This window comes from Condylura cristata, unplaced genomic scaffold, assembly GCF_000260355.1.
Source record: "Condylura cristata isolate star-nosed mole 26May11 unplaced genomic scaffold, ConCri1.0 scaffold00018, whole genome shotgun sequence".
NCBI classification, from domain to species: domain Eukaryota; kingdom Metazoa; phylum Chordata; class Mammalia; order Eulipotyphla; family Talpidae; genus Condylura; species Condylura cristata.
Genome location: NW_004567119.1, coordinates 36583024 through 36592410, shown reverse-complemented (window position 1 = coordinate 36592410; position 9387 = coordinate 36583024).

Here is a 9387-nt window from a genome sequence, read left to right as displayed (position 1 = left end):
TTTTTTTTTTTTCTAATTCATGTTTAGTACTGGAGGGGAAATACTATTTATGGATATCACAGAGCAATCTTTTAACCCAGCTTTTATGCTGACCTTAATGGAGTTATCCATCCTGATACTACTGAGGTAAATGGTATGGAAACACAATTTCCATAATTTGTTAAAAGTTACTGGAAAAAGAGTTCTGTATATTTTTATATTGTTGATATGTTTAATGAAAACAGTAGTGTAATTGTAAAAATATCCATCATTTCAGCAGAACTTCTGACCACTGAAAAATTTCTACAAAGGGCAAGCCTTCAGACTGGTATTAGATCTTCCCAAGATTTCATTAATATTTCTGACTTGACAGTTGACCCAAACATTTTTCAGGACCACAGTCAACAACAAATCTAATATGATGATGGATTTTTCTATCTCAAGGTACAGTTCTGTTCATTTATCTTTATTTAGTTTGTGGCTAAATTAAAATATGTTCTCCAGTTTATACTTGTTATATCTGCCTAGTAAGTGTGTCATTATATTGTGACTTAACTCTAGTAACACTTTTGCCTCAGCATTTAAGCAGCTTTCTCTTCATTAGCATTACCTAACATTTGTACACATCTTTCATTCTATATTAAAACTTTCTAAATCATTTCATTTCTGATCTATCTAATGAACATTAGTTTTTATTTTAGTCTAGCCTGATAATCTCTTGCTTTAGAGCAAGCATTCAGATTACTTGCATATCATTGCTTATAAATTTTAATTTATTTCTGCTAATGTCGTGCTTCTAATTTTTGCCCTAAGGTTTGTTTTTCCACTTTTGCCTTCTTTAGGATTGATTGATTTGATGATATTATATTTCATTTATCTCCCATTCTACAATACTTTGGAAGTTCTGTGCTGTCATCCTTTTCATTTAGTGGTTCATATTAGATATAACAATGGGCAACTTCTAACTGATTAAATACAGAGTTTTTCAGTCTTTTCCCAAATGATACAGACAAAAAAAATATGAAGGTTGCTTTACACAGTCAATGTTTGCTTAGATTTATACAGAAATTCACCACTTATCTTGTTCTCTTTCTTATTGTCCTCTTAAGTCTCCCATCTCTGATTCCTTTCTAGCCTAAAACTTGCTATAAGCACTGATGTGTTCTCTCACTTTTTGTCTAAGTGGGGTTACATTTATTCTTGAAAAATACTGTCATTGATATAGATTTCTAAATTGATCACTATTTCCTTCTGTATGTTGTAATATGACAATACTGTCTTTTAGCTTTCCTAGTTACACGTTGAACTTTGAAAGTAATCTTAAAATGTAATTTGTCTGCCTTTCTGAAAGCTTTTAAGATTTTCCATTTTTCTTTGGTTTCTATGGTTACACTATGAAGTACACTATGAAGTATTCTAGGTATAGTGGGTAGTTTTTTAATCCATCCTTCTTGGTTTCCTTGGTTTTCTTGACTGTGTATTGGTGACTCATTAATTCTGGAAAAACTAAACTCTACTTCCTCTCCTTGTTCCTTCTGGGAACAGCAGCAGCAGCAGCCAAGGCGAGCCGGCCGCCGCCCCCGTCTCTGCCGGCCGCCGCCCCCGCCGCCGCCTGCGCTGGGGCCTCTCAGTTCCTGCGACCCGGCCGCCCGCCGCGGCTCCTGCACCTTCTGCAAACCAGGAAGTCGCCGGGAGGGGGAAGGGGCGCGCGGGGGCGCGCCCGGCGGCCTCACCTGGGCCGCGCGGCTCTCTGGCCGCTGCCTGAGGGCTGACGGGGCGGGGGGTTCCCACGCCCAAAGTGGCCGCAGGGTGGAGGGGAAGTGCGAGCGCTGGCCGGAACAGCCCACGGACCGCTTTGCCACCCCGCCAGAAGGGCCAGAGGCGCCAGAAATGCCAGGTGCCCCTGTGAGCTGGGCAGGGGACTCGCAGACAGCTTTCAGCGTCCTGTCCAGACTCCAGGGCTGCAACGTCCCCTCCCACTCCCCAAACCCCCATGCACCTAAAGCCAAGTACCTGGGAAAAGTGCCTCCACTTGTAGTGTTTTTTTATACCACAGGCACTCGGAATTGCACCGATAATTAATGGTATTGTTTGCTAGAGTCTGTGTCCTTTTAGGGCGTTTCATTTCAGACTGCAAATTCAAAACTTAAGTTGAGGTTCCTGGCTTCTGCCTCACTCCACTGTGGCCTGATTACTGCTTTGAAATCTAGAGCTGCCACCTCCTGATTTAGGAATGTTCAGACATGTGCACCTGCTACACAGCAAAATGATAGGCCTCCACTCGCCAGCACATTCCTGTGCACGCACGGCAGGGTAAGCACGGGCTAACTTTTGGACACATTCACAAAGTGGCCTCGTAAAAAGGCTGTCAGTTGCAGGATCTCAGAGGGCACTGCTGAACATGAGGATTAAGAGAGACTAATAAAAATTTCTAAAATTTAGAGCACTCAAGTAGTTCAGCAGGTTATATACATTTTCTCAATACTTAGCATCTGCTCATTAATTCCAGATAAGAAACAAGCCAGGCTAATACAGTGCTTAATGGCAAAGCTGGGGCTCAGAGCAGTACTAACTGATGCTGATTATTCTACCTTACATTCCCTCTCTGTATGTTCTGCTACCTCTCTTCTGGAACCTTTTGCAAAAAAGTCATATGAGGACAATTCAAAAGATTGCCTCCCCTTCTGGAGAAGGCCTTCTCCAACTAATGGTATGCCCCTGCACCAAGGTCACTGAGTTTTTCAGCAAACAGGCATGGCTTCAGACTTTATTCATGCAAAAGGTAAGATGATGAGTGGAAACGAAATGTGGTATGGGTAGAATGTGAGTCATGAGACATAAAAGTCAAACTAAGAGTCTTTAAGAATTGGACAAGGAATTTTGAATCAGAGAACCTAAAATTTTAAACTGAATTACATGAATCTTAAATTTTCTTGCCAAATATAGGTGTTAACTTGGTTGACATACCAAGTGATATTACATACCCACAAAACTAAGAGTCAAAAATCAGGACAGGACATAATGGAGAAACAAAAGAAAATTTATATTTTAGCAAAAAGCGTTGTCATAGCTTGAGTTGGGCTGAGACACTTCAGTTTCTCGCTTCCTACATTTGCAAAATGGGAATGGTTACTGTTCTGTCACATGAACAATGTGAAATTCAAGTTCAAAAGTGCTACAAATAAATGTGATCTTCTGAGAAAGTATTTTGTGGATTTCAGTTTCACAATTAGGCAAACAACACCACATGACTTTTTCCCAAATAAAAATTTTTGCTACCTAAGAAGTGACCACATAGCAAAATCTTGAAAAAAAAATTATGTAAACTCAAAAACCACTTCTTCTCTGAGTGTTATCCATGTTTCAACTTCTCCTTTCATTATAGTTAATTCTTCCCCCAAGAAGTAACCCTACCTGAACTCAGAAGTTTTTAAGTTTTAGTGAAAATACCAATATAAATGTTTCCCCCGTCTATATGTTGGGCTTTTTTTAAGTGACAGTCATACTGCTGCATGATCTTTTTTTTCTTTTTCTTTTTTTTTTTTCTAATTCATGTTTAGTACTGGAGGGGAAATACTATTTATGGATATCACAGAGCAATCTTTTAACCCAGCTTTTATGCTGACCTTAATGGAGTTATCCATCCTGATACTACTGAGGTAAATGGTATGGAAACACAATTTCCATAATTTGTTAAAAGTTACTGGAAAAAGAGTTCTGTATATTTTTATATTGTTGATATGTTTAATGAAAACAGTAGTGTAATTGTAAAAATATCCATCATTTCAGCAGAACTTCTGACCACTGAAAAATTTCTACAAAGGGCAAGCCTTCAGACTGGTATTAGATCTTCCCAAGATTTCATTAATATTTCTGACTTGACAGTTGACCCAAACATTTTTCAGGACCACAGTCAACAACAAATCTAATATGATGATGGATTTTTCTATCTCAAGGTACAGTTCTGTTCATTTATCTTTATTTAGTTTGTGGCTGAATTAAAATATGTTCTCCAGTTTATACTTGTTATATCTGCCTAGTAAGTGTGTCATTATATTGTGACTTAACTCTAGTAACACTTTTGCCTCAGCATTTAAGCAGCTTTCTCTTCATTAGCATTACCTAACATTTGTACACATCTTTCATTCTATATTAAAACTTTCTAAATCATTTCATTTCTGATCTATCTAATGAACATTAGTTTTTATTTTAGTCTAGCCTGATAATCTCTTGCTTTAGAGCAAGCATTCAGATTACTTGCATATCATTGCTTATAAATTTTAATTTATTTCTGCTAATGTCGTGCTTCTAATTTTTGCCCTAAGGTTTGTTTTTCCACTTTTGCCTTCTTTAGGATTGATTGATTTGATGATATTATATTTCATTTATCTCCCATTCTACAATACTTTGGAAGTTCTGTGCTGTCATCCTTTTCATTTAGTGGTTCATATTAGATATAACAATGGGCAACTTCTAACTGATTAAATACAGAGTTTTTCAGTCTTTTCCCAAATGATACAGACAAAAAAAATATGAAGGTTGCTTTACACAGTCAATGTTTGCTTAGATTTATACAGAAATTCACCACTTATCTTGTTCTCTTTCTTATTGTCCTCTTAAGTCTCCCATCTCTGATTCCTTTCTAGCCTAAAACTTGCTATAAGCACTGATGTGTTCTCTCACTTTTTGTCTAAGTGGGGTTACATTTATTCTTGAAAAATACTGTCATTGATATAGATTTCTAAATTGATCACTATTTCCTTCTGTATGTTGTAATATGACAATACTGTCTTTTAGCTTTCCTAGTTACACGTTGAACTTTGAAAGTAATCTTAAAATGTAATTTGTCTGCCTTTCTGAAAGCTTTTAAGATTTTCCATTTTTCTTTGGTTTCTATGGTTACACTATGAAGTACACTATGAAGTATTCTAGGTATAGTGGGTAGTTTTTTAATCCATCCTTCTTGGTTTCCTTGGTTTTCTTGACTGTGTATTGGTGACTCATTAATTCTGGAAAAACTAAACTCTACTTCCTCTCCTTGTTCCTTCTGGGATTCTGATTAAACACATGCCCTCATTTACCTTCCATGTCTTTTCCTTCACAGTTTTTTTTTTCTTTATCTTCCTAGATTAAATTCTGAATAATTTGGCAAATATCTTCAAGTTCATTAACTCATTCTCTGAATTTGTCTCTTCTGTTAAAGTCGCTTATTTAATTTTTATTTTATATAACTTCTTACTCTAAATTTCTTTAAGTCTGCATTCTCTTAGTTCACATTTAAACCTATTAATATGTTTAAAATATTCAACATACATTTTCAACGTTGTATTTCTGATAATTATAATGTCTGAAACATTTATGGGTCTGATTCTGCACCTGACTTTTTCTTGCTGGCTCTTACTTTTGGTTCCTTGCTGTCTATGTTTGGTGATTTCTTCCTTTGTTAGCTGATCCTGGAAGCTTTATATATGGGAATTTAGTGAGATCTGAACCAAAGGTAAGCTGGGGGGTGAGGGGTGGTTCTGCACTAGTAGGTTCAGGGCGTTTCATGCTGCATTCTCAACTTGAAAATTTTTACATTACTCATGTGAGATCTGACTTGTAATTATGAATCTTTCTCCCTCACTCTTAGTCCTGCTCCATTATTTGAGATGATCAATTTCCCCTGAGTCCCTCTGGAGTTCCAAGTTATGAGGGTTATCCCATTGAGCTTCATACATTAAGAAGAGCCTCAAGCCCTAAGGTGGTGATAAACGATGCCAAGGTTCATCCAAATCAACAAACATCCTTAAAGGTGACTCTGAACATTACTTTTACTTATTTACCACTGCCACTACTGAATATTCTCTACTTCTTCCTTGACTACTCCTGAATGTGTTGTGATTTCATTAGAAATTTTGATCAGACACCATTATTGCCTTGTTTTGACTTTACTGCCAATTAAAATGGATTAACTTTTTGTCAAATTAATAATTTTTGTCTTTTTTAAGCCACACCCAAATTGTCCCTGATTTATATATCTCTCCATATTTATGATGTGGGGAAGTCACAGTTCATGGCCTGTGGTGAGACAACAGTCCTATTCCAAATATACAGTGGTAACCATTAGGTAATTCTTGACCTTCTTTATCCATTAAAACAATGTATCCATGTGGAAATACTACTTAGCAGAAGAAAAGAGTTACTGATACCCTGGAGTACCTACCCTGTCAGCTCCCTCTCTTTGGAGTGTGGAAAGAGAAACAGTGTTGTAAACTTTAGAGTGGTGTTTTTGAAATAATACCATTAATAATGTTTCAGTATAACTATGAGCTTTACCTACTTATATCAGCTGTTCAGTCCATGCAATTAACTTAGAAGAGAACTTTGAAGCTCAGCCCTCTCCTAAATTATAGTTAGCAAGTATCCAAGTCAGTCATTCCCTGGAATGTAACTCTGCATTAACTCCTATTATTGTTGATAGGTGAAATTTATTGGTAATATCACTACCTTTATTTTGGAAGAAAAATCCTTCATATAAAGTATTTAATATTTCAAATTTCTTGAAGTTCTTGTAAATATTTTAGCAGGACATGTCTTTCATTCATTTATATTACCATAGCATTTGTTTACAATACTGTGATTCAGAAGCACAGGATCATGCCTCCTTAGAAAGAACATGTCTTTTAATATCAATTAAGATAGTGTATTTTAAGAGAAAATTTCCAAAGTATATAATTCTTTTTTACAATTACATCAATATCCTGAATTTAAAGGTAAAACTCCCTTAAAATAGCCTATGAAGTACTTGTAACTTAAAGAAAACAGAGAAGATTTTGGATCCATGTCTTAAAGTATGATTCCTTTAATTGTTTTCACACATACCATAATCAATAACACTGTATTCTATGTTAATCTGAAAACCAACTACAAAAGAAAACCTGCTGTCTGTCACTTTGGAGACAAAGGAATCAGATCACTCTTAACATCTTTATTATCAAATCAGAATGAATCCACATGTTTTGAAATTCAAGTCCAGAATGAAATTTTGGATTTTGGATTCTTGGCTATAAACTTTTAATGAAAAGATACTAAAAATCTTAAAAATAATACATAAAATATATTCTCTTTCCCCCATTTTAATAGATTTTCCCCAAACCATAAAGTCAAATTCTCTTACCTCTGAAGAGCTTCTGCTAGTTCACCTTTATCTTTATTTCGCAATATGCCAGACATTGGAAAACTTAAAACAATCCTTGGAAACAGGAAAAAGAAATGTTTGAAACACAGTATCCCCAATAGACAATAATCAGAGTAGACAAATTTTCTCTTCAGACTCTTTGAGACACCTCACTTGGGTTGCAAGAAACAGAGTAGTGTTTGTGTAACCCTGTGGAACTGCATGGGAAAGAATTTCTTAACCCCACCCACCAGATACTCCACATAAATGAAAACATATCTTCAGTGTATGACAACTCTGCTCACACCCATTCAATACTCTCAGGACAATGAGTAATCATATCCAATGAGCAATGGCATTAAAATTTACTGTAAGGAAACACATGAGAGCATCTAAATGTTATATTAAGTAACCCCTACAAGCAACTCTGAAATGATCAAAACAGATTTCTATGGTTCAAGTTTCTCTTTCCAAAAAATACAAGAAAATAGCTAGGCAAAGATTACATGTGCTTATATCTGATTGACTCTAGGAAGAAAAAGAAAAAGGGTACATGCCAGCAAAAAGAACTCATTCAAATACCAAGTCAAAAGGTGTAATTCTATTGCAGAATATCCTTGGAATGATCAAGAGATATTCAAAGCTCCTAAATATTTGACCACGCCCCACCTTTCCTTACTACTGCAAATAAGGGCAAAATAAAAATAAACAAGAACTGAGAGTACTTCTGGGTTCCAAAACTTGGAAATTGGCCTTCTCGCTCTAATATTGCTTCTGATGTCACATACCCAAGAGGTAGGCAAGTATCTGATTAGACAACTTTATTGGTAGCCTGAGATGTAAGGAGCAACTGAAAGGCAGCTTCCTGAAAATAATCATGGACATAGTAAATGGGAATTTGCTTCCATAGTAGAAAGGCCTGACTTATCTGTCTCTCTTCATCCACTGTGTGCAATTCCAGTTGTTTCTTGTCCTGTTGGGACTGCCAAATAGAATAGCTGAGCTTGGCAAGAATGGGAAGGATTAATTTGGATCCAAGCCTCACCCAGTGACAGTCTGTAACAGTGGTTCCCCTGCATCAGTATGGACCGACTATTCTTTCCTTCTATTGCACAGCCACTCTCTGGGTCTACCATTCCCTTCCCTCTGGGTTGAAATGTGGATTAGGGACATATGGCATTAGCATGTGCACTGTGCCCAGAAATTCTACTATGTTCTCATGGCGGGGACTCAAGAAAGCACCAAGTAGGTGCTACTCATTTCTATTCTGTGAGGACCTTAATGAGGCCACTGATCAAAACACTAGCCATTTATTCTCTTCTTAGACTTTTTAACACAAACATCCTGCTCTTAACCTTTAAATAAGCAGTTCCTATTCCTAAGTAATGTATGCATGAATTCATGAGGAGATCTAATAATTGAATTAGAAAGGTTTTAAATCAAGTGCCCAACTATTGGATGAGAAACAACTCACTGCAGCAAGCCAGCTGGCAAAGCTACTACTTCTAGTTTGTGAAAGGTGGTGGGGGATGAATTCTTACTATTTGAGTCACTATACATTTCATGCACAAAGACTACATCTGCATACCAGAAAGACAAGACTTACCACATTTACATGTATCCTTTTTATAGTCGTTGTGATTTTGCCAAGTGCCTTATGATCATATTTTATTAGGTAGGTCTCTCAACAGTTTTGTGAGGTAGAGATTAGTAGGTAAAACAGGTTCTGTACATGATGAAGCAGGAAGCTAGATCTCTAGGGATATTTTATTCCAAGAATGTTTGAGTGGAAAAAGCACTTTCCTCTGTTTGCCGGAGGCACCAGGAAATAGAAATCAGCCTGCAAAATACTACTGAGTCATTTTTAAAAGTCATTTTCATCATAAAACACATATATTCTTGTAACATATTCTCTCTTTCTCTCATTCACTCAACAAATGTGAGTCATACTCAAGTGAGTCTGTATTTCAATTCAAACACAGCATCTCCATCAATGTGAACTTTAAAGATGGAAATTAAAAGTAGTAATAAATGTATAAAATATTTTTGTAGCTATCCCTTTCTTTAAATATGTTCTGTATAAGAGATAAAGTAATTAAATGCATTCATATGACAAACCAACATTTTACAGCTAATGAAAGTTAAAGTTAAAAGAAACTTTTTATTACAAAGTTTATTTTTACATCATTTTGCACATTTTTTTTCCATCTCGATTGTAATCCCCGCGGGTTTCCCATCACCAAATCCCC